We start from the raw sequence: 25,944 nt of genomic DNA on the forward strand, positions 1-25,944 counted from the left end.
ACCACGTCTGCCTGCACACCTCCATGCTTCCCATCATGATGATAATGAACCGAACCTCTGAAACTGAAAGCGAGCCACCCCAATAAAATGTTTTCTTTATAAGAGTGGTCATGGTGTTTCTTCACAGTGACAAAAACTCAAACTAAGACAACTCCTGTCTCAACTCTTGATTTAATAGGCTTCCCAGGCATGATGCTCCCTGTGACTCTGTCTCCTCCTGTGTCCTGGCTTTCTTCCACTTCCTTCCTCACCTGGATCATGCATTCATGCTTGCAACACTGGAGTCACTTGGATCCTCCCCAGTCTTTATTCTTGACCCTTCTGTCCCATCACATGTTTTTTGCTCGTCCTTTCTGCTAATGTTTTCTGTCATGTCTCACCCACGTTCTGTACCCCCATTAGGATCTTCTTATGGCTACTCCTCTTTCTCATTTCTCCATCCCTTCTGCACCCAATGTAGATACAATGACTCATCATTTTAACTCTCCTACTCCCTTCTCCTCCTCACCCAATCCACTTTTTTCTTCTGAAATTAGGGGATGGGTGTCTGGAAAGCCATATACTCTTCCTGATTCTGTACAACAGTTGGTGGGGGTTAAGTATGTCCACTAATCCTGAACTCAGGCTGGAAGAAAAGCTCACTGCCCTTCTGACCAGTGTCCCTTGAAGTTCAGGTTTGCAAATGATTAATTCATGGCCAGCACTTTGTACTGCCTGGCAATCTTTCTCACTTCCGCTTACTCTCCCATGCTGCCCAAGTGCTCTTTGGTACCTTTGCTCTCTCCTCCTAGCTCCAGCAATTTTTCTAGCTCCACTTTTACCTGATTACTCTGCTTCTTAATTCACAGAGCAGCAATCAGCACAGGCATGTCACAAGCTCCAATCAGGACGCTTGCGCCCATGTGGTCTTCCAGTGACTACAGATAGGTAAGTTAAAATGTAAGTCAGATTATGTCTGTTTGCTCAAATTTCCAATAATCTCAGGTGTGTGTGTATGTGTGTGTGTGCAATGTGTATGAGCACATGTGCATATGAGTTCATGCATAAATGCATGCTTGCAGAGGCCAGAGGTCCACATCAAGTATCTTCCTCAGCTACTCTCCAAGTTTATTTTTGTTTTTGAAATGCAGTCTTTCACTGAACCTAGAACTTTCCATTTGGCTGGACTAGCAGGTCAGTGAGCCCTAGGCATCTGCCTGTCTCCACTCCCCAGCTGAGGTTTCCAGCATGCACTTCTGCACCCAGCTTTACATTTTTTTGAATATATTTTTGTTGATTTATTGTGTGCGCGATATGGCAGTGCAAGGGTAGAGGAAGCTGGCTGTTAGAGGGCCCACAGCATCAAGCAGACGTCAGGGGACAATTGCAGGAATTTGTTCTCTCCTTCTACCACATGGGTCCCAGGAATGGAACTTGGTTTATCAGGCTTTGTGACCAACACCTCCATCTGCTGAGCACCTCACCGCTCTGCACCAGGCTTTTTACATGGGTACCCAGGTCTGAATCCAAGACCTCATGCTTTTTACATGGTACCCAGGTCTGAATCCAAGGCCTCACGCTTGCAATGCAAGTGCTTCCCCGACGGAGTCCTCTCTCCAGACTCTTCACTCGGGATTATTTTTTAAGTCCAGAAATCCTTACTCAGAAATTATGTTTTCTTCAGACTCTTCAGCACCTCTCACACTCACTTTTCCCTTGCACCCTCTGTTTGCAGAGCTGGATGGCCCGTTATTCCTGAACCTCTGCTTGTACTTACCTCCCTCAGACCCTGTATGTGCCTTCCTGCCTACTATGCTTCTCTCCCTGCTATACTAAAGCTTCCTTCCTTGCAATTTATCAAAGAAGCCTTTCCTAATCAATCGGCACTTATATAATTCCAGTCTTGATCTTCTCTCCCCTATTTCCTGTTTTTTGTTTTTGTTTTTGTTTTTTTTTTTTTTTTTTTTTAATCCCTTCACATGGCTCTGGCCATTGTTGCCCCTGCTGCTATTTACTGAGGCACGTTGGATGGAAACTCTTTGAGAATCAGACTTTGTTTCCTTTGGCTCACTGCTGTGCACAAAAGTTCCGGGTACAGTGTGGGGCATTTGATGGGTGCTAGAGAAACGTTTGAACAAATGAGCTAATTTGGCTTACAACTTTGGCTTTCGCATAAGGTTTCATTCCAATCGAAAGTGTCTCTCCTAAAAATAAAGTCCAAAACCACTGCTCTAGATTACAAAAGCTATTACTTGGACAATTCAGTCCGCTGTTTCAAAACATTTTGAAATAATAGCCCTATTTTAGGCATCCCAGGCTCCGAACTTGCCAGAGAAAGGATTAAATCCCAAACGGAGACCCTGATTTGGAGAGTGAGCCATCACAACTCTTGTTTCTGCCATTTGGGGTTTTAAATTCTCCTTTTCTGCAACACAGACTCAAAGTTCCCACTGTGGGGCTGAGACACAATGATAAGGACCTCCCCATGCAGGACTGTCAACATGACAAGATTATGTGGCAGTGTTTCTTACATCGTGACAGCAGCCACAGAGAGGTGCCCCTAAATGAATAACACTGGGTCCGTTGCCCATTTGTGAAAAGCTCTCAGTATAGTCTCCCTGTCTGATTAGTTTTAAGCCAGTCTGGCTGCCTTTGGTTGATTCATCCCGCTAGCACCTGGGGAAAGCTGCTCTGGGATGATAAAGCAAGGGAGATGCATTAGCTACTTGCTGAGAGCTTTGATTTATTTTTTTCAAATCCTCTCTGGGCACCAGTTTTCCAACCCATTCATTCTTACCCGGGAGAATGCGAGCAGAATGCGAATGGAGGTTTAATGGGTCTGAGCCACTGCAGGGTCGCACCATCCTAAACAGTACCTAGCGCTTATCTGACACTCAAAATTAGTTGTTGGGCAAGTGAATTCATCTAGACACTGTCTTAGTTAGGGTTGCTGTTGCTGTGAAGGGACACTATGACCATGACAACTCTTATAGAGGAAAACATTTAATTGGGGTTGACTTATAGTTCAAAGGTTTAGTTCATTATCATCGTGGCAGAAGCATGGTTGCAGGCAGACACAGTGTAGGAGAAGGAACTGAGAGTCCTACATCTTGATCTACAGGCAGCAGGAAGAAACTGAATCACACTGGGCCTGGCTTGAGCTTCTAAGACCTCACACCCTGCCCTCCAGTGACACACTTCCTCCAACAAACCACACCTGCTACAACAAGGCCACAACTCCCGACAGTGTCACTCCCTATGAGCCTATGGGAGCCATTCCCCTTCACATCACCACATACACTTCTACTGACAATTTATGATTGTTAGTGGCCATGTATCATGCAGGGAGTCTAAAAAGACAAGTTTTATAGTCTTTACACTGGAGACATCAATAATTTGGGTACCATTAGTGAATAGAAGGGAGAGGGTAGCAGTACCTCTAAGGTTTCAGTTGGATATGGGGTGAAGTCACTCATGCAGATATCATATGCAAAGCGAAATGAGACGATGTTAGCTAATGCTGTGGAAATATAGGAATGCCAAGAAAGGATCAATTAAGTCTCACAGGAGTCTGTGAAAGTGAACTGAAGCTGTGGCCTGAAGGCTAAGATTGAAGCCATCAATCAACAATTCAAGAAATAGCAAGAAGAAACAGGATGGTCCCTACCTCACACATTCCTCCAAAACAATGAGATGCATGCCAAAGATACCCTCTGCGTCTCAGGAACATTTTAAAGCTAGATAAGTCATTGTAGACTTATTGTAGACTTATTTTGAAGATACAGTTAAGATATCAGGGGAAAAAAATCAGCAGTTTGCTTAAAAGGTAATAAAATGCTTAAGGTCATATTATGACCTTATCTGGTTTTAAACCAAAAACTGCTTCATGAGTCACTGTCCTATACTCAAATTCATGGTGACAAGGAAAAGATGGGTACCACTCGTGATCATTTGGAAACATATAAAAATTTGTCAGGTCTTAGAGGCAGCTTGAAAATGGACAATGATCAGCAACAGACAAACACAGTATTGAACTACAAATGGCAACCTTGAACCCTTCAACTTATAGCTTCTACCTTCCAGGAAAAGCCTGAAACTTGTACAAAGAATGTGGGGCTATGGCAGAACTAGAGGTTAGGTGAGACCTTTAACACTGACGTTCTATTAATTCCATTTTATCCCATTTCCTAAGGAATCAGGTAGTTGGGTTAAGCTTTTATTCACGCTGGCATTGCAGAACAAACATTGGCAGAAGTTCCCTGAGCCCTCTCATTGCATATGCAACATTCTGAGTTAGGAACCTCAAAAATGTCACAGAAGGGGTAAATGTTCTTCACCTGCGTGGTAAAACAGCTATTTTTAAAGTTATTGTTTTTTAAGGAAATCCTCTAAGTATTCAAATATAAACTCATATTCAAGTTAAATGGTATAGACCTGCCATGCCTTCAGAAACAAAAGCAGCCCTTAGCTTAGTTGGTGGAGACGGCCACTTATGCTATAAGCCTGTATTTCCAAAGACCACTGCTTCAAGTCGCATTTCCACGGGTCCAAGAGGGAGAGAGTCCATTAGCTGCGATCTCAAAGGAAAGAACTCTTTTCTACACAGCTCTGGTGGCACTAACAGGAATGAGTCAAGGGGGAAAAAACCCTCTGTGAAGCCTTCTACTTATTGCTGGGTTGGAAATCCTAGCTAACAAAGGAAAGAAGTTTAAAAGCCAGAGGAAACAGACAGAGCATCGTCTTTGCAAGTCACAGGTTTTCTAGGTCCAAATGCATGATGGTCTATAGACTCATTATGAAAATCACTTAGAGATCTTACTAAACTTGCTAGCTTTAAAAATCATTTCTGGGGGGAGAATAATAAAAAAATAAAAATCATTTCTATCCCTACCTGCGAACAATAAGCATCTACAAATTTAGATTTTAGAAAGTATACCTTTAGAATAACAATAACAACAAAGAAAACGCTGAGAATATCTAAGTCCAAATATAAAAAATGAGGTGAGATCCTGAATGTTACTGCATGAGACTGAAAATAAACAACAAAAGATAATTAAAAGAGTTGCACAATGTCCTTGGAAAAGACAATTCCATTTTCTTGCCAAATTCTCCCCAAATATATGCAGGAATTTGGTGCATCAGCCATAAGAATCCAGATAGAATTTTGTGGCATACTTAAAAATCTGACTCTAAAAAGTATGCAAATGAGAGAATACTGGGGTAGCCTATCCTACCAGATGATAGAACTTAGTCTTCAAAGGGAAAATGAGAGAGAGAGAATCATAGGAATTAAGAAGAAACAGCAATTGTTTATGGTCATAATAAAAGGTCACACATTTGTTTAGTGGCAAAGTTAGAATTGGGAGTCAGTAGAGAATCAAAAGCCAGCTCAACACTGTATCCTAGAGAATCTGATTCTCTAGATAGACAAATAACTGAAATGTCATCCTTAACTCACCCTGTAGGCAAAATTTGTTTCTGATCAATGAATTCCTAATTGTAAAAGATCTAGAAGGCACTGTCAGATTTTCTTTTGGTCTTGCCATAGCAAGAATTTTTTAAAAAATAAGTTAAGCTGGAGAGATGGCTCAGCGGTTAAGAGCATTGCCTGCTCTTCCAAAGGTCCTGAGTTCAATTCCCAGCAACCACATGGTGGCTCCCAACCATCTGTAATGAGGTCTGGTGCCCTCTTCTGGCCTGCAGGCATACATGCAGACAGAATATTGTACACAAAATAAATAAATGAATAAATAAAAATAAGTTAAGTATAAGGGAAAACATAATAAATATACCTAATATAAATAAATGTACATAAAATAAAGTAAATAAACTTATACTCATCAAAAGGCATTACCAAAGAAGTTATGTCTGACTTCAAACTAGAATATATAACTGATAAAGGTTAATATGTGAGTTATGTAAATAACATAGAACATAGTAAGGAAAAGCTTATAAAAACAATAGACAACATGCAAAGAACAGACACTTCATAGGCACCCTGTAAAAGTATGAAAACTATTCAATTTCCTCAGTCGTTGGGCAAAAGGAAGGTAAAATCACTTCAAATTTAACACATCTACAAAACGTTGGTCAAAGAACTAGAATAATTTAAATAACAAAATAGCAATGAGTTAGAACCTGCAATGTAAAATAAACATCCATGAATCCATACTAATATAAGCAAATGATTATATTTATTAATAAATGACAAGAAAAACACAGCTGAAAGACTGCAAATAAACCATGTAAAGACTGCATGCTTTTGGAGGTATGGTGCTTAATCTTGGTTGTCAACTTGACAGTACATTTATGAAATGCACTTTGAGGATGTTTCCAGTGAGATTTAACCAAAGGAAGACCGATCCTGAATGTAGACAACACAAGTCCATTGACTTAACAAAAAGAAGAAAATAAACTCAGCATCAGCATTTATCTCTCATTCCTGTCTATTGACACAGTGGGACCAACAGACTCATACCATGCCACCATGTCTTCTGTCATGATGGAGTGTGTCTTCAAACTATAAGACAAAATAAGCCCTTCCTATCTTAACTCGTTTTGTGACCAAAAAAGAATTGGGAACATTAACTAATACAGAAAGAAAAACAAAATGTGTCACCCCTAGAATCAAGTATGGTGCAGCATGCCTATAATCTCAGCACTTAGGAGACAGAAGCAGGAGGATCGGAAGTTCAAGGCTAACCTTAGTATATGCTATCTTGTCTAAGTGAAAACAAAAGAGCTGGGAGAGGAGAGAAGGAAAAGTAAACAAGAAAAATAAAACCACTCGGCAGTCCTGTAGTAGGAGGCCACTTGTTTGCTCCAGGATGCTCAGCCCTGAAATAGTCACACAGAAACCATATTATTTGCAATACTCTTTGGCCAATAGCTTAAGTGTATTTCTGGCTAACTCTTATCTTAAATTAACCCATCTCCATTAATCTGTGTATCACCACGAGGCTGTGGCTTACCGGGTAAAATTCGGGTGTCTGTCTTCAGCGGGGCTACATGGCTTCTCCTGACTCTGCCTTCTTTCTCCCAGCATTCAGTTTAGTTTTTCCCACCTAGATCTATTCTTTTGGCCTATCACAGGCCAAAAGACAGTTTCTTTATTCATTAACCAATAAAAGCAACACAGAGATTGAAGGATCTTCCACAGCACAGTCCTTAAATGTGTCTTATGCATAGTGATGACTTCCTTCCCTGGTACACAGAACAGAATGAGTGAAAGAAAGAAGAGGAGGAGGACAATGACAAAGAAGAAGAGAAAAAGGAGGAGGAGGAGGAGGAAGACAAAGACAAAAAAAGAAGAAGAGGAGAAGGAGGAGAAAGAGGAAGAGGAACTCTACCATGAAAAATCTTGGCACATGCTACTTCAGACAGATGATCCAAGTCAAGACTATCTGTCATAAATCATACCATCACTATGCACTCATGGTACGGGGTATGACAGCGGCATTCTTTCTCTGTAATCTTTCTGCCAAATGCTTATAGCAAAGGCTAACCATGAGAGAAATGTTGGAGACATTCCAACACAGGCCCATCTTCTGAATGAGCTTCCTCAGCACTTATGAAGATTGACAAGGTCTGCAAACTACCACTGTGGGCCAGCTCTAGGCTGCCATCTGCTTCTGCAGACAAAACTATACTGAAACATCGGCATTCTCTTCCATCTGTATACTGTCTGTGGCTGCACTGTGATGGCAGAGTAATAAATGGCCAACACAAGATGTCTTCCAAAGGGGAAAAAAGTTTGCTACCTGGTTTGCTTTGTGTTGAGGGAGTGGGGGTAGTGTGCTTATGTGAATGCATTTGGAGGTCAGAGGATAACTTTGAATGCCCTCCCTCGGGTACCATCTACCATTTGTTTGTGACAGGGTTTCTCATTGGCCAGGAACTTTGCCTAGTAGATTAGGCTAGCCAGCTAGAAAGCTCCAGACAGTCTATCTCTGTCTACTATCTCACTATGACTACTAGTGTGAACCTACTACCTCTAGCTTTCATTTATATGGGTTCAGAGGTGGAGCTAAACTCAGGACCTTATGCACATAAGGCAAGCACTTTACTAACTGAGCCAACTGCCCAGCCCCAACCTAGTTCTTTACAGAAAAAAATTATGGACCCCTTTCATTCACAAAGTTATCAAAGACACACTTTCAATTTCCATAGCTTTTTCTTATGCCTTGTCTTATTCCAGCCTGAAAGAACTCTGTGGTTTTAAAGGCTTATGTGATTATCCCACATGGATAATCTAGAATAATCTCCCTATATTAACTCCTGTTGTCTACATTATGGTTGCAAAATCCTTTTACTGTACAATAAAACATCTTCACAGGTGGTGTGGGATTCCCCTCTGTACGCTGTGAATATGTTTTATTGCCATTGGTGAAAGAAGCTGCTTGGGTCTATGACAAAGCATGATATAGTCAGGCTGGAAGAAATATAGCAAGAGAGTAGGTGGAGTCAAAGAGATGCCATGTAGCCACTACAGGAGACAGATACTCTGGAACCTTGCTGGTAAACCTCAAGCCTCGTGGTAAAATACAACACAATGAAAATGGGCTAATTTAAGATATAAGAGCTAGCTAGCAATATGCTTAAGGGATTGGCCAAGCAGCGTTTTAATTAATATAGTTTCTATGTAATTATTTCTGGTCTGGGTGGCCAGGAACAAACGAGTGGCCTCCAACTACACACAGGCTACAGAGACTTACGGAATATCTGGTAATGTTGCTCTGTCTCTGTTGCCAGCTGAGTACCCACCCAGTACAAATATGATAGGTACACTTGGCAAGAGCCTCTGCTCTCTGTCACAGCCCCTGGCAGACATAGTTGATTTCCTGTATGTACTCTGGTATCCTTCCTTCCGTGTACTACCCGTCAATTGACTTTGATCTGTAAAGTAAAACATACTTCTACATGCTATGAATTAGTAGACAGTCACAGGGCCAGAATTTGAAAAGTATCATCTTTAGTCTAGTCTATCTGTCATTACGAAAATCACTTACCATGATCATAAAGAGGGAACAATTGACTATGGCAGCACCATCCATCCCAGGGATTGATCCAGATTCTTGCCCTTCATTGCTTATCTGAATTCTTACACCAGCTTGGAAGCAGGAACGTTACCTATTATCGAGTGACGGAGTGTATTTATCATAGCCATTAAAGAACACCTTGGAAACAGCACAGGTAGTAAATGACCAAGCAAGGGTCTAATCTCTCACTGACTCAGAATTGAATTGGTTTACTGAACAACTCCCTGTAATCTGATACGCTACAAGAGGTGACAAAAAGTCAAGAGCCACTCTCCCTGACTCCATGATTAGTCAGGGGCAGAACTGTGGCAGAACTTTGTCTGCCACCTTGCCACATTATTGAAGGCTAAAGTCCTTGAAGCCCATGATAACACACCAGTCTGGTTAGCTCCTTTGCCCATTAAGTCTCATAGGAGACTCATTCCATTCAATAAATGTCCAGAGTCAGGCTTTCCAACATTAACCTCCTCCCTGCTCTTAAACTCCATTTAGTCTTTCCGGCTTTCTGGCTTTCCCCTCTTTAACCCATCTCCATCTAGAGGACTTGTCTCCCATCTAGAAAACTTGTCTCCACTTGACATTCCCTATTCAATGCTGGATGGGGCAACTCAGGATTTTAGCACTGTGAGGGCTCTCATGAGACAGCATGGTGCCGCATGTTGCCTCTGTGTGCTGTTATCTGCATTCTAACATGACTGACAATGCTGAAACCTAAAGACTGCTGTGCCCATCTTATAGGTGAGCAAACAGTGAAGGTAAGTACCATGCCCTACGTCACATGCTTAATAAACTGCCTGGCATCAGGGGTTTCCAGCCCAAAACTCTACTAATTTTGATTTATGGGCAAAGTTTATCCTACAAATTTTAATGTCTTTCCATAATCTAGAAGAATCACGAATGCCAAAGCAACTCTTCTTTTCATTTGGACCTTTCCTTGGAAGCCGTACTGCAGATCATCACAAGGCTTCCAGAGTCCAAAGAAACTTTACAGCCCCTGTTGCATCATTTATCAATTTTCATCAAAGTTCTCCCCTCCTTATTTCTCCATGCCTTCATCTGTAAGCGGAGGTCATAGTACACTCGCAAAACACCAACGGTTCTCAGAGTGTGGGCCTCCTCCACCCCACCCCAAGTATTCTTCAGGACTGAGTTAGAAATGTATATGCGTAGATCCCAGATCCCTGAATCACAAATTCTGGGGCTGGAACAAACTCCCAAACCTGTAGCAATTATGGTGGCTACTGGAAGCTGACAATCGCTGCCTTCGATGGCTATTTTGAACAATAGATGGAGTGATGTCTAAACTGCTAAACTTAGCATCTAAATGCAGAAACTCTGAGAAATTTAGTATTTCTGATTCCTTTAAAAAAAAGGAAGTGGGGGGAATGGAGGACTAATGACTCACTGACACCTTAGTGTAAACTAGTTTGACATATTTCCCAACAATTATCTGGGTCTATCAAATGCTCTGATTTGCTAGATATTTTAGAACCACTTGGCACACAAGTAGCAGAACTGGGTCTCAGAAGTATGACCACTTTCCCCAAAGTTACCTGGAATAACAGAATAGAGTTCAGACTACTAACTCTCTGTTTAGTTTGTTTGCCTATCCACCCTCACTCCTATTTAGCATTAAATCCCGACACACTAAGGAGGATGAATCTGATCAAGAATTTTCAAAGCTATCACACTGGCAGTGCCAGGGACTGACTGCTGTGTGGTGAGCATCTCAAACCTCCTGCCTGGGGACCTGACTAATTGACCTACTCCACTTACTGATGAAGGCGGGAAACTGTGACTCTGATCTTAGAGGAATGCATCTATCCCTCATTCCTGCAAATAAATAAATAAATAAATAGCCACTCTGACTAATACTCAGTCAAAGGCTGTTTCAAGCCCAACGTGGTAAACTGGATTCATGTAAAACCTGAGAGAGCTTAAAAAGGAGAGAGAGAGAGAGAGAGAGAGAGAGTTTAATACAGCCTTTTGCTGTTTTCTAGGGTGTGCTGTAGAGAGATTTCCTGATTCAGCAACAGTGTCAGAAAAAAAGCCGTGCCAGCCATTTTAAATCACGGCTTCCTGGGCCCTGCCACCGGTGCAAACTCCGGCTATAGAGCATTTCTGGGCCCACTCGGGGTCGGGAACAAAGTAGGTGACACCATACCTGTGGCTCAGCTCTTCCTGCCTGTGTAGGCAGTGGGATCAGGTCTACTAGAAAGTGACGGTTTTGAAATACCAGTTTCTGGGCTGTGCAGCCATCGTGATCTCTGTCTGGCTCCTGCAGGAAACAGAGCTTTTGAATGGAGCATTTGGAGTAAAGTGCTATGATTTGTTTGATGGCAACTAGACTCACTGTGTGCCTAAAAGGGGGTCATTGTGTGCTATGGCTCAGAGGCACAAGCAGCTCCACCATGTTAGCTGTGCCGTGGGCATGGCTCAGAGGCAGGAGTGAGGCTCGGCCATGCTGAACTGTGCTGGTCTCAGGCAGGAACTATCGTAATTACCATAATAACAGCGCAGTTAAAGTTTAGACTGGGCAGGAAACAGGCGGTACCATATTACCCCTATGTGGCGCAAGCTAAAGCTTTTAAGAAGGGCTTAGCATTTTAAGAAGCGCTCCAGACAGTAAAGAATTACAGAATCACAATAGGACAGATTCAGATATAAAAGACCTTTAAATGGGTCATAGTGTTAGATAGACATATGTAGGCTTGGGAGAGAGAAAAAAATATAGAGAATAAAGTTAATGCCTTAAAAAGGGGTAAAGTCTTTAAAGAGACAGAGTACAGATAGTTATAGATTAAAAGAAATAAAGAAAAATAAAGCACGTAAAAATGGAAAATTCACAGAGACTCTGGATTCTTTGTACTATTGTGTTTTCTTTAAAATTTTTGACTGTGAAGGAGCTAAGTACACAGAGACATTTCATTATATGGGCTGCCAAGCTAAACCAGAATGGATATCATAAGGGTATTATGATTTCAGAATTTGGGTCTAAGGATATGATGCTTTGGAGAGGGTCTTCTTTTGTTTTCACAGAGGATGAGACCCTGTAGATTGCTTCTATCCCAGTATGGTATGATAGACCATGCCCTCCTGAAAAGTTGCTGTGAACACCCTCAAAAAATTACTTAGCTCAACTGATAACTGACATGTACCTAGCACACAGGTTATATACCATGAAAGACCTGATTAACAATGCCCCCATTCAGCAGGAAGAAGTTTGGAGAGATAACTACGTCCATATTCCCAAATATTATTTATAAATGTTCTTTTACATTTAAAGGGGGATATGATATAGATATGAATAATTTGCATTGGTATGTATTTTAAGGTCAATTTTGTTATATGTATATGTACATCTGATCTTGATTAGGGTATTGTGATTGTGTAATTTATTTAAAAATATAATGTATAATTAGGAAATATAGGTTGTTAATGGATAATCATCGATAATAATCAAGCTTGTAGTCATGTTAGTTAGACTTTCTAGATATGTAGAGATATATTTCAGTTAAATAGGCATTCTTCATATCTTTCAAAGGCTACAGAATATGGCATTTAATGTTTTAATAACTTAGGGATGTTCATGACAATGAGACACGTCTGGCATCACCAATGTACTTTAAGAGGAAGAGGGGCATCAAAGAGGCTCCTTATGGAGTTTGATAGCCATTTGGGCAAGAAACTGCTCTTGCCTGGACTGTTGCATAAATTGGACACAAAGAACCCACAGAGAGAGGACTGCTAAACTTGCCTAAAGGTGAGATGGTCTTTTAGGGTTCCTGATTCATGAAAGAGTCTGTGAGACATTCTGCAGGACACAGCAGAAAGTGACTGAACTGTCTTTGAAATTCCTTGCTTCATGGAAATGTCTGCTGGATACTATGGGCCTATAGGCCAAAGATGGATGCCTCAATGTTACAGAGGAACTTTGGGTGACTGTCCAGGTAGCAAGCTGTCTCTATCATTTCTAGAGTTTTGGAAGTTGCTTAATTTTTGTTTAATTGGGTAATATTATATCCTTCTGGAGTCTTTGATGGAGTTGAAGAATAGATAGATAGTTATTGTTTTCCTTAGTTATGATAAAAGATAAAGTAGATACAAATATTGTCACTGTAATTCTTGCTTGATAACTGTTATACATAATTGGACTATGTTAAAGTGAAAGCCTTTCTTTTTTGTTTAAACAGAAAAGGGAGAAATGATGGAGGAGGGTCATGTGTTACTTTCATTGGTTAATAAAGAAACTGCCTTGGCCCTTTGATAGGACAGAAAATTAGGTAGGTGGAGTAAACAGAACAGAATGCTAGGAAGAAGGCAATGAGGCAATCACCATGACTCTCCTCTCCGAGACAGACGCAGGTTAGGATCTTTCCCGGTAAGCCACCATTTTGTGGTGCTACACAGATTACTAAATATGGGAAAGCAAGACATGAGAATTAGCCAATAAGAGGCTGAAACTAATGGGCCAGGCAGTGTTTAAAAGAATACAGTTTCCATGTAATTACTCTGGGTAAAGCTAGCTGGTGGCCGGGAGCCAGGTGGCAGAAAGCGGCCGGCCACTCCAATCATTACACATTTGCTATAATATGCTCCCTGTATTTGCCAACCAAGTCCCATAAGGTAACTCCAGGTGTGCTGTGAGTAAGAACTCCCAAAATGTCCTGGAGGAGTGACACTGTGTCACATCAGAAGACCCCATGGTCATGGGCAGTGGTTCTCATGGCCACTGGAAGGCTAAGCTGTGTCTGCACCCCATTACAGACAAGGGAATGGGGGTGCCTGTGAAAAATGGAGCTGTGGACCCAGATGATAGCTGCTGGGGAAAGGGTCCATGCTGCAGAGGCAGGAGCACACCAGGAGGCTGGAGCCTTTTCTTTACCTTGCCCTCAAAAGAGAAGCACCCAGCTGTGATGGGTAATCTCGGGTGTCATTTTGCCTGATTCTGGAAACAGCTAGGAGGTCAACCCGAGTATGCCTACAAGGTGTTTTCTTGATTAGGTTAATGGACGCAGAAGACTTGCTCTAAACGTGGGTGGCATCTTTGCCGATGGCACGGATATAAGGATGTCCACTGGAAAGACTTTGGCTTTTGCCTTGCTTGACTTTTAAACTTGTGGGTGACTTCATCCATGCTGCTTCAAATTCATTTACCCTGCTGCTGTCGCCCCCACTGCCACTATTGCTGCTGCTGCTGCTGCTGCTCCCACTGCCCTAAGAACTCAGCATCCTCTGCCTTGCAATGTGGATTGAAGAAGAGTGGCTCTCCAAAAGTCCTCCACACCAGTGGCTCTCAACTTTCCTAATGCTGCGACCCTCTAACGCAGTTCTTTGTATTGTGGTGACCCTCTCTCCTGCCATAAAATTATTTTTGTTGCTACTTCATAACTGTTACAACCCCCAAAAGACCATCAGAAAACACAGCTATTTACATTATGATTCATAACAGTAGTGAAATTACAGCTGTGGAGTAGAAACGAAATAATTTTTATGGCTGGGGTCACCAAAACCCAAGGAACTGTATTAAACGGTCACAGCGTTAGGGAGGATGAGAACCACTGCTTTACAGAACCCTGACGAATACGATAGGTATCCGCAAGCCTTTTGTCTCATGGCATTCTGGCATCTGGGAATGAGGCTAGCCATTCTAAATAAGAACCTGGAACCTACCCCAGGGAGATGGCTAATAAATGATGACAGCATCATCTGACAGCTATGGCTTAGCATTGCTTTAAGAACCTTACATTTGTGTTTTAAGCTTTCTGCTTAGTTCACTACAATCCACTGAGAGAACTAAATCCTAATCTATCCTGATGTGCTGGTTGTAACCAAAAGGAGGACCCTGTATCTGCTTTGGTGTTTCTGTATTCTAAACGCCACCTGGAGGGACCTCAGGAGTCAGAACAATGCTTAGCAGGAAGGAACCTCAGGAGAAGTTCTGAGGTTTGAAGTTCTACTGGGATTTTACCTAGTAGAGGAGTAGATTCTCCTCCACAGCAAAACTTCTAAACATAGTTAAGTAGGACCAATCTCCATATTCTTTGATGGTTGATCTCTCTCTCTCTCTCTCTCTCTCTCTCTCTCTCTCTCTCTCTCTCTCTCTCTCTCTCTCTCTCTCTCTCTCTCTCTCTCTCTCTCTCTCTCGTATGTGTGTTCCTGTATGCAGATGCACATATATTGGAATGGGTGTTGAGGCCTGGGCTCAACCTCAGTGTCATGCCTCATAAATCATCCACCTTGTTTTTAAAGACGGGATCTTTCACTGTCCCTGAGGCTTGCCATACAGCTGTTTTGGATGGCCACTGGGCCCCAGGGATCTGCCTGTCTCCTCCCCAATGCTGGAGACTCAGTATCAAACTCAGGTCTATGCCCTGTCTGCCTTCGGTGCTTTACCAATGAAACTATCTCTCCAGCCCTGTAATGGTTAATCTTGACTCTCAACTGGATTTACAAACATTTAGGAGACACAGTCTGAGCATGTCTTTGGGAGCTGTTTCCAAAGACGATTAATTGAGGTGGGACGACCCACTCTAAATAAGGGTGGCGCTATCCCACGAACTGGGGTCCTGGACTGAACAAAAAGGGAAAAGTGAATTAAACATCAGCAGTTATCACTCCTGGCTTCTTGACTGAGGATGTAATGTCACCAGTCACCTGCAGTGCCTACACCCACACCTTCCCTGCCACAAAGGACTGTGCCCTCAGGCCTGGAGCCTGAACAAAGTCTCTTTTAAACTGATTCTGTCAGGTATTCTTTCAGGACAAAAAGAAAAGTAACTCATACATTTGTGAACTCCAGCGCTTAACTTGTGTTAGAGTATAGCTGATTTGTAAACCTGTAGCCCAGACATTTTCTCACATTTTGTCTTCCTGCATCCAGCACCCTGGGAAACCATCATATAAAAAGAACAACGTGGCTGGTAATAATTCTTAAAAACAGAGCCCTTCTGTTCATAAGCATCTTGTCTCCTCTTGGTCACAGGATCCACCTGAGTGGACACAAGAGAGTTTTCTTCCTCGAACATCTGGATTCCCCTGTTTTACTCAAGAACCTGTGTATCTCATACACAGGGGAGGAAGACCCACTGGAAGCCTTCAGCCTTCCAGACCACAGACAGAGTGAGATATTCTAGGCTTTGTCACCCGAGGCTGAGAAAGGCTTCAGCTGAGGCTGAAGTAAGAGCACTTCTCAACAGCAGTCCTCAGCCAACTCTGCCTGCTCCAAGAATGGGGTCCTACTCTCCAGGCCTGAGCATGTAGTCATAATAGTCCTTCCCCTTCTCCATCAAGGTGCGAGAGGATGACAAAAGTCAGGAAAGTAAGTGACAGGGGGCAGGACAGAGGACAAACACACTGAGAAGTGCCAGCCTGCAACCTACCCTGCCCATTGCACCACCGTCTCTACTCAGCTATGGTGGGATGTCCACAGTCAGCCCAAGGAGGTCCTGTCCTCCCAAGAAGCCTTCATTCCCTCATCTTTATAAAGGACTAAGGTGTCTCTTCTCCCTTGCCCTGGGTACCATTTCTGCTCTCGATGACTCTATCACCCTGATGCCTGTGTATGTGTGGCCCACAGTGGTGCTCAACTCCGCCTTCACCAGTTTTGCATGGGGCTATCCCTTCTTCACCAACAGGACCAAGTGCCCCTTTTCACAACAGCCACTCCTACTCTTTTCTCCAACTATAATTTTCTGCTCAAAAGAGTTACAAATGTTCTTTGTTTCCGAACTCCATTTATGTCCCGAGAGCGCTGAGTCAGGCCAGTTTTGTGACATGGTACAAGTTAATAGTGTCCGTTTCAACACACACACAAAATGAATTAATAGTAAATGTCTTAGTTACAGGGCTGCGGTAGGGATCTATAAGAAAATACATGTGTGAATGCCTACCTGTGACTGGCACTAGGTTAGAGGAGCTTTTGGTGGTTATTATTGAAAAATATTAACTTTTTCCTTGTCTGGTAAGGAACCAATCTTGGTTCTGTATGCAACGTACATTTTGTAACCTTTGACAAACATTACTTTCAGAAGCTTAGCCAGTAGTTACAGCTTACATCCTGCCTTTTCACTTGGAGAAGCAACATTAAAGGCTCTCATTCAAATAGATCCTTTTTAGGAATGTCTAGGCACATCACTGACTGGGGACACAGAGCACAGGTCTCAGGACAGAGTTCAGATGTACCCATGGCCAGGATAGCCCACTGTGATGTGTTCTCGGAGTACAGGCTGAGGACAATTTGTACCACAATTCCAGATGTCAAAATGACCTATCAGAAGAGACCTTGAAAACAGGGGGTCCCTGACTTCGCACAAGTTCAACTTAAAATCATTCATCTTCACGATGGCGTGAAAACGACCCATAAAGTCATTTTGCCTTTCACCTTCAGTACAATATGAGTAGGTTCCATCAGATAGCCAACATGTGATAGCAAAACTAACTTTTGCATGTGTTGCATGCAAAAGCTAATGCAAGTATTCAGATCACATTAACTGACTTTCTGTAAGCGGTGAAGGAAATAGGAGTTCAGCTTGCAGTATTTACAGTTTATGGATTTGCTAATGTCTAAATGTGCACACTTCTGTTCACAGAGGCATTGTGCACAGGAACCAAGAGATTCAGCAACTCAGGTATCTGCTGACAGGTGAATGGAAAAGCAAAATGTGGAAGAGGCGCAGTCAGATGCTATCAGCCCTAAGAGGGAAAGCGTTAAATGGTATAAACAAGACAGCAAAGGACAAACACCCTGTGCTTGGACTAGTAAGATTTATAGCACAAGAAACAGAATAGTGGTGGCCAAGAAACAGGGAGATGGGGAGCAGGATGCTAATGTCTAATGGGTAACAGGTTTCTGCCATGGGCTGAGTATATAACTCAGGTGTAGGTAGACCATTTTCTTAGCACAATAAGGCCCTAGTTTCAATCCATAGCACTGTAAATGTATAAATATTCAGAGTTATAAGATGAAACGATGGTATTAATAGTTGTATATTTAGAAATGTTTAAGATGGGACCAGCAAGATGGCTCAGGGGATAAAGGCACTTGCTATGTAATTTAGCATTTTAAGCTAGACCTCTGGAACCCACATGATAGGAGAGAAGCTACTCCCACAAGTTGCCCTCTGACCTCTATGTATGCTCATGCATGCAACATGCATGCTCACAATAAACAAATCAAAGAAATGCTAGTCTTAAAAAAGAAAAGGTTAAGATAGCAAATTGTATATTATGTATTTCTAGTAAATTGTATATATTTGTGTATGTGTGATATGTGTACTTGTTTGTGTGTTCACAGGTGCACATAGAGAGATGAAACTGACTTTAACCATCTATCTATCTTGTTTGTTCTTGACCTAAAGTTTTTGAAGCAGGGTCTCTCATTGGGCCTGAACTTTGCCCATTCTGCTAGGCCAGCTAACCAGTGAGCTCCAGGAATCTTCTGAGGTCACAGATGCAGGATGCTGTGCTCATCTTTTACATGCATTCTGTGGGTCTGAACTCAGATCCTCATATGCTTTATTATTGACGGAGGTATCTTCCCAGCTCCATATGTTAGGTGTCCTGTAATAGAGTTACCTACAATAATAACAAAAATGCTGATTTCTAAGCCATTCTGGATTCTCAAAAGTAGTTTCTGACAACAAATTTAAGAACTCTTGACTGACTCTGTCCCAAATGCATCACCCCGGCTCTGCAGTCACTTATGGGAAACAGTGGTGCAGAGGTACATGCACCACTGCATGTACTGGACCCCATTTGAAACTCAAAATACCACCAAGAAGATAGCATCATCCCCTACTAACCAAAAGGGTGCAACTCAATTTCCTTTTGCTTAGACTGAGTAAATTAGGCTGGGTGCCTTTCAGCCTCCAGACTTGGTGATCTCCAGATGGGTATAGCATTTCTGGGCACACACACTAGCTCCCCCCGCCTCTGGACAGCATCCTTGCCTGAAGAAATAAAGCCTTTCTTGCTCTCTATACTAATTAAAACCTCTTTGCCAGATAAGCACTCAGGAAGAGAGAAGCCTGCGACTGATCTGGGAGAAAGGTGAACTGCAGCCACCACTGCAAGATGCAGCCAGCACAGTCTCTCTCATTCTTCACTTAGTTCAACTTCCTAACCCATCAATGCCAGCATGGACAAAGAAGAGCAGCAAACGGGGAGGAGTCAAGACTTTACGTAAGATGACCAGTTCAGTGCTTTTCCGGGGGGGAGGGGGACTAGATGAAACTGAGGTGCTCTGTAGGTGATAGGAAAAAAAGAGTGGATGGGTTGGTCAATGTTCTCTACTCTAAAGAAAGATTTGAAAAAATTACCGTAAAATGCCAACGGTTTATTTCGGTTCTTTTTTTTTTCGAGGTTTTACTAGATATGGAGATATGGTGAGAACATGATGAAACCAAGAGCATGTGACAGAGGAACACAGTTTGCCTCCTGGAAGCTGGGAAGAGGGTGGGTGACAGGAGTGAGGTCTCAGTACCTGTGACCTAACTGCCTCCATGTAGGACCCTCTTCTTAATGCTTCTGCCAACATTACCATAGCTGGTATCAAACCTTAATCCATGAGATTTTGACGGATACTCCTGATAAAAACTATAACTATGGATCTGGGATGCATTCAGAATAGACAACTGTCAGATGCCAGGTCTTGGTTGGGTATTGGCTCCAGAAGAGCACACCTGAATGGAAATCTCTGCCTTCCTAGGGTGCATAAAAATTTGCCATTGACTAAGTGTGGACCACATGGGATGGGGGAGCAACTGTGATAGTCCACACCTGTATTCCATCACTCCTAGTGTGGGAAGGGAGGCAGAGACAGGAGAATGGAAAAGCTCACAGGCCAGCTAACCTGGAGCGAGCAACATCAAAGAAACAAGAAAGCACTGCCTCAACAAGGTGGAAGTGGATTACCAACTCCTGAAAGTTATCTTCTGACATGTATATATACATACACACACACACACACACACACACACATACATACATACATACATACATGCAGGCAGGCAGGCAAACAGACAGACAGACAGATAGATAGAGATATGTGTGTGTGTGCATGTGTGTGTAATATACATGTATCCATACAACAAATAAAATTTTAAATTAAGAAAAATGTGTAAAATTTTCCTGTGAATTTTTTTAAAACATAGTCTATCCCAGGTTGGACTATATACCCAAGAATGACCTTGAGTTTCCAGTTCTTCTGCCTCTCCCTTCCAAGTGCTGGAATTATAAGTCTGCACCTCCATAAACCATTATATCTGGTGCTGAGGCTTAAACCCAAGGCTTCAGGCATGCTATGCAAACTCTCTGCCAACTAAGCTACAGCCTTAGTCCCCCTTTGAAAAATAAATTCTCTAATAATAAACATCTTCAAAACAAGATGCTAACGCTTTGACTGGACTTGGCAACTGGGTAGAGCGATGAGGAAGGACCAAGTCCCGCCCCAGTGCATGCTACAGACTTGAGCTGCCTTCCTTGAGGAGAAGGGGAAAGTTGACAGTAAGATGAATTGGAATTTTCCTAATTTCTAAGGTCTGACATTCCAAAGTCTGAATAAAAGTGGGAGTGGCTGCAGCTTCGACAAGTTAGGAAACAAGAGCGCTCAGGAGAATTTCACTGCCCCCGCACCCACCCAAACAAACCAAGAGTACCTGTTCTAATTATGATTGAGAGCTTCAAATTCTACTTATACCAATTTGTGTGGGTTGACAGGTGGATGTGGAGGTTTTATGAGAGCCTTGAACTTCCTGTATAGCTGAGGATAACTTTGGACTCCTAATTCTCCTTAATCTGTCTCTTTTTTTAATAGAAAATGTATTTTTATATAATATATTCTGGTTATACTTTCTCTTCCCCAACCCCTTTCAGTTCCCCCTTCCCTCCCTCCCTCCCTCACTCCCTTTCTTCTTTCTCTTTCTCTCTCTCTCTCTCTCTCTCTCTCTCTCTCTCTCTCTCTCTCTCTCTCTCTCTCTCTCTCTCTCTCTGACACACACACACACTAGAAAATGGGCAAGAATCTGAAAAAATAGTAAGATAAAATGAAAACAAACAAACCAGAATAGGATCAAAAAAAGCAAACAAACATTTAAAAGGAGTCAAAGAAATGCAAAGGAAATACATACTTACAGAAATCCCAGAAAACACAAAATTGGAAACTATATTATGTAAGCAAAAGACCTGTAAAAAAAATTTTAAATGCCCAAAAAAAGGTACTATAAGAAAAAAACTCCAAAAATACTAGAGTTTGTTTTGCATTGGGTATGTACTACAGGGCACAAGGCATGCCTGCCCTTAAGTGTCATTTGTATACAATGACATTCTGGTGGAGGAAACTAATCTTCCCTTTGCAAGCAGGTGTCACTTGAAGACAGTTCCTGGGTTAGAGATAGGAGATTTCACTTACTTGCTCCTCTTAGTGCTGAGACCCTGTCTAGCTTGAACCTGTGCAGGCCCTGTGCATGCTGCAACCGTCTCTTTGAGTTTGTGTGCACATCTCCCTCTTAAGACAGCAATTATAGGCATGCACTACCATGAAAGAAAGTAATTTAAAAACTGTGTTTTAAAGAGATCACTGGAAAGAAACTGAAGGGTACATGAGCTACAGCAAGGGCAGACATTAAATTATCACTGGATTACTTGCACAGTCATTTATCTGAGGACTTTGACACACTGAAAGATGCTATGGCAGTGGGAAGAGTAAGAGACAGCTAATTATACATGTATACACACAAGGCATAATAGGGGAAAGAGGAATGAAGGATGGCATCTATACTCATGGCTAGCACAATAATAAACCCTCACATCCCCAATTTGCTTTTTGGTCATGGTGTTTCATGGAGCAATAGAAACCCTAAGCCATGGATGACCACAGTGAGTCAGCAAAGGAGGCACCGCTTATTGGTATAAGTGAAAGACACTGTGTGGGCTGCAGACTGAATTAGAAGTAAGGAGATGGGACAATGAGCTTAGTTCCTTCTCCAGAGGAATCATCCGGGATCAGGAAAGAGAATTATGTGCATGGCTGGAGCAATGCAGTAGATGCCTGGACTGTTTGTTTTCATGAACAGAAGGACTGGCAAAGTAGACTCCTAAGTAAGATGTTTCCAAGGACTACTGTATAGTGTTAAAATGGGGAAAGCTTTGGCACATGGAAATATTGATAGGAATGGTTCACCCAAGAAGGAAGGGGGAGTATACAGAAGATGGCCTAGGGGGATGCTTTACAAACATGTAAAGGTTTGAGCTGCAGAGCAGCAGTGGGGTGGACGCTGGAGAGCAGAATGGGACTTCTGTTGTGAGAACACAGGGATACAGGGCAAGCAGGTAGGTTTCTAAGTTTGATGAATGGAGTTAAGAGTGTGCTTCATAATGGCTTCTCCTTCCATTGTGAGTGGATGGAAGGGGGTTTAAAGTGAGAAGAACAGAAAGGGGAGACTGGAGAAAGTTACGTTCTGTAGTTAAGAGCAGCTAAAGGGAGGTATATCAAAATAGGGTGAGGAATGAAGAATAAAGAAAACACGAAAGAAGAAAGGGATGAAGAGTAGGATTGTGTCAGTCTGCCCAGACATCCATCTGGATATTCGCCAATAGAGTCCCTGTTAGGAAATGTGAAGAAACCATGTGGTCCCAATGGAGAATGTTGTCAGAAGATCATGGGACTTCGGTAATGGAAGGGACTTCGGTGATTTCCTAGTTCAATATCCTTGCTGTATAACCAGGAAAATACATGTCCAGATTGGTGACACCTCAGGTTATTAGCTGCAAAACCAAGAGTAATAATACTATCTCCTACCCAAGCTTCACTGGAGCCAGCCTCTACAGCCCCCACAGCCAGGATTCAGAAAAGCAGAGTCATTTCAATCCACCAAAGAGTTGACTGATGTGTTGAATATTGGAGAGCAAGCATCTCTGCGTTCACACAGAGCCCCTAGCCATTCCTGAAGGGCTTCTCCTCTAATCTATGCAAAATTTATCAGCATAGCTCTAATTCTTTTTCTGTAGGAGTTTCTGACTCATTGTTAGACCCAACAAGTTCTTACAGTGATTTAGCAGAATTCAGAAAGCCCACACAAGTAGGACTAGAACAAGCTCCCTGCTTTAATGGATTCAACCCCACAAGGATGGAATAGTTGCTAATTCACTAGGAAGTCCAAGTTCTCTTCTAAATGTCTCTACTACTTTGTTGGGCAATATCAGCCAAGCCAGGCTTCTCTCTGCTAATATATTACCATCTCCAGGTATACATGGTCCATGCTTTCAGAACACCTCAGGAATGCTTTCAAAGTTGGTGTTTGAGAGTGTCCTCAGCATGGAAAGGAAAAGTCTCCAAGCCCCCATGCTCTGCTATTTCTATGCATTGCATCTTTTGTCCCCACATCATAAAGGCTCCGGTTTCATTTTACAAATGGAAGAATTAAGCAAAGGTGACACACAGGCCAAGGAACACCAAAGCAACTCTATAATCCCCTAGAGGCCACTGGTAATAAAGCAGGGTTTCAAACTCAGCCATACAATGCTTTTCTATTTCACATAATGATACGAAGGTGTTCTTGAACAAAATAAAATATCAAATTATGTTCACAGGCTTTTGGGATTTGTTATTTATTTTTTATGGAGCATAACTGCAGTAACCCAGGCTCCCATGAAAGGTGTTGTCTCAATAGTGATAATGTCTGCCTATAAATTCAGCACACTCAAGAAGCAGGGTACCACCATTTGCTCAGGGCAGCTCGCAGACAAAGGCCTAGGTCATTGTTACCAGAGCATAATAGAGATTCCACCTTCTGTGAGAATGGAACATTCTGATGTTTTCTGTGCAGTGATGCTAATAATCACATGTTCTTGAGAATAGCAGGCCTCTGATATAGGACCAAAAGAGGACAAAAGAAAACTAATACATCATTAAGATGCTTGGAGGGACGCTCCTTTGGCAACTGCAAATGTGTTATCCTGAACCAATGTGAAGATAGGAATCAACTTAATTCGTTGTAAATGGTTTTGCACATTGACAAAATTGAGGACTGGAGACATTAAAACCTAGTTGGAATAGACTCTGTAGACAGAACTGTAAAGAAGCCAGAAACATAGAATTTTTTTAAGCTCTCAATACCCTGCAGCTGGTCCTACGGATACTTGTTAGTCTATAAGTTTTAATAATTATGTATAGTGAGTATTAAAAAAAAGAGTTGTTTTAAAGACTTAGTTTCAAAAATTTCCCCTGAAACTCATGTGTTTGGCAACTTGACCCGTTAATTAACATTCCAAAATCCTAGTCTATAATAGATGGAGAACATCTGGAGCGGCCATTAAGATACTATACTAGACTTACCAAAGCACTGCTCTAAAATTCTCTTCTTTTATTATCCATTTACATGTAGTGTAGTCTGGCTTTTTTTCATTATCTGCTCACTCATACAACCCCAATGTACTGATCCCAATGCCTTTGAGTATGTATAAGAGATGTTGGCCCCTCACAAACTGTCCATTTGTCCAACTGTGCACCCAAATATGAGATCCAAAGCAAAGATAAGGTTGAATCTATGGCCTCTTGGACTTCTCGGCAGTGTTGCGATGAAAGGCTCATAGATACAGGAAATGCACATGGTCATCTGCATTCCATGCCCTGCAACACATATTGGTATTGGAAATCATCAGAAACCAAGGGCAAAGGAGACTGCTTTAAAGAGAAAGGCAGTCTGGAAAGAGGGACAGAACTCAGAATGTCCCCTTTTGTTATATTGAAAGACAAAAAAAAAAGGATGGAGAGGATTCATACCTCCATCTCAAAGCCCAGCATCTCATTCCCCCAAGCAGATTCTACTTCTACTGGATTCTTAAAGACAGTGACAAGCTTCCCCATCACAAAAGAGGAAAAATGATAGCTCAGCTGCCTGTGGAGGAAAGATCTTCATGTTGGAAAAATTAACCCCAACACCCATGCCACATTCCAAAAACCACATTCAATAAGTTTGATTATGATTATGTCAGTGTTTCCTATGCATCAAGGTATGAGTCCATGAGGAAACCTAGGGCTCTGGGGCCCAAGAACAATGCAATAGATATTTCATAATCCCTTATGTTTAGCAAAAGAAAATTAATGGGAAAGGATCATTAAGGTGTGGTCCTTGATATTAAGGAGATCATAGGCCAGAAATATGAGTCAGACACTGTAGTGATAAGCAGTGGGCCATGTTCCTGCCATCCCACTCCTGGCCGCCTGGCCAGCTTATGCCCCAAAATAACAACACACAAATTGTATTCACTTAAACACTGCTTGGCCCATTAGCTACAGCCTCTTACTGGCTAACTCTCACATTTTGATTAACCCATATTTAGTAATGAATGTAGCACCACAAGGGGTGGCTTACCGGGAAAATTCTAGCCTACATCCATCTTGGGTAGAAGCTTCATTGCATCTGACTCACTTCCCTTCTTCCCAGCATCCTGTTCTGTCTACTCCACCCACCTATGTTCTGACCTATCAGGCCAAGGAGTTTCTTTATTAATTAACCAATGAAATCATCAGATAGATAGAAGACACACCTACATCAAGACACCTATCTCTTTTCTTTGTTTATAAGATTTATTTTCTTTTTTATTGATTTTATTGAGCTATACATTTTTCTCTCCTCCGCTCCCTGCCTCTTCCCTCACTTTCCACCCCCTCCCATGATCCCCATGCTCCCAATTTACTCAGGAGATCTTGTCTTTTTCTATTTCCCATGTAGATTAGATCCATGTATGTCTCTCTTAGTGTCTTCATTGTTGTCTAGGTTCTCTGGGATTGTGAATTGTAGGCTGGTTTTCTTTGCTTTATGTCTAAAAGCCACTCATTGGTGAAAACATATGATAATTGTCTTTCTGGGTCTGGGTTACCTCACTCAATATGACGTTTTCTAGATCCAGCTATTTGCCTGCAAAT

At 42.1% G+C, this 25,944-nt stretch overlaps 1 long non-coding RNA gene across 1 annotated transcript; it reads left to right on the forward strand.

The window, feature by feature from the left end:
* The first annotated feature begins 749 nt into the window (after positions 1 to 749).
* LOC119808049 lies at positions 750 to 20,042 on the forward strand. The gene is made up of 3 exons (XR_005284394.1): positions 750 to 927; positions 19,022 to 19,199; positions 19,380 to 20,042. It is a non-coding gene; the product is annotated as an uncharacterized LOC119808049 (long non-coding RNA).
* Positions 20,043 to 25,944: the final 5,902 nt, after the last annotated feature.

The sequence above is a fragment of the Arvicola amphibius genome, chromosome 2 (assembly GCF_903992535.2).
Source record: "Arvicola amphibius chromosome 2, mArvAmp1.2, whole genome shotgun sequence".
NCBI lineage: Eukaryota > Metazoa > Chordata > Mammalia > Rodentia > Cricetidae > Arvicola > Arvicola amphibius.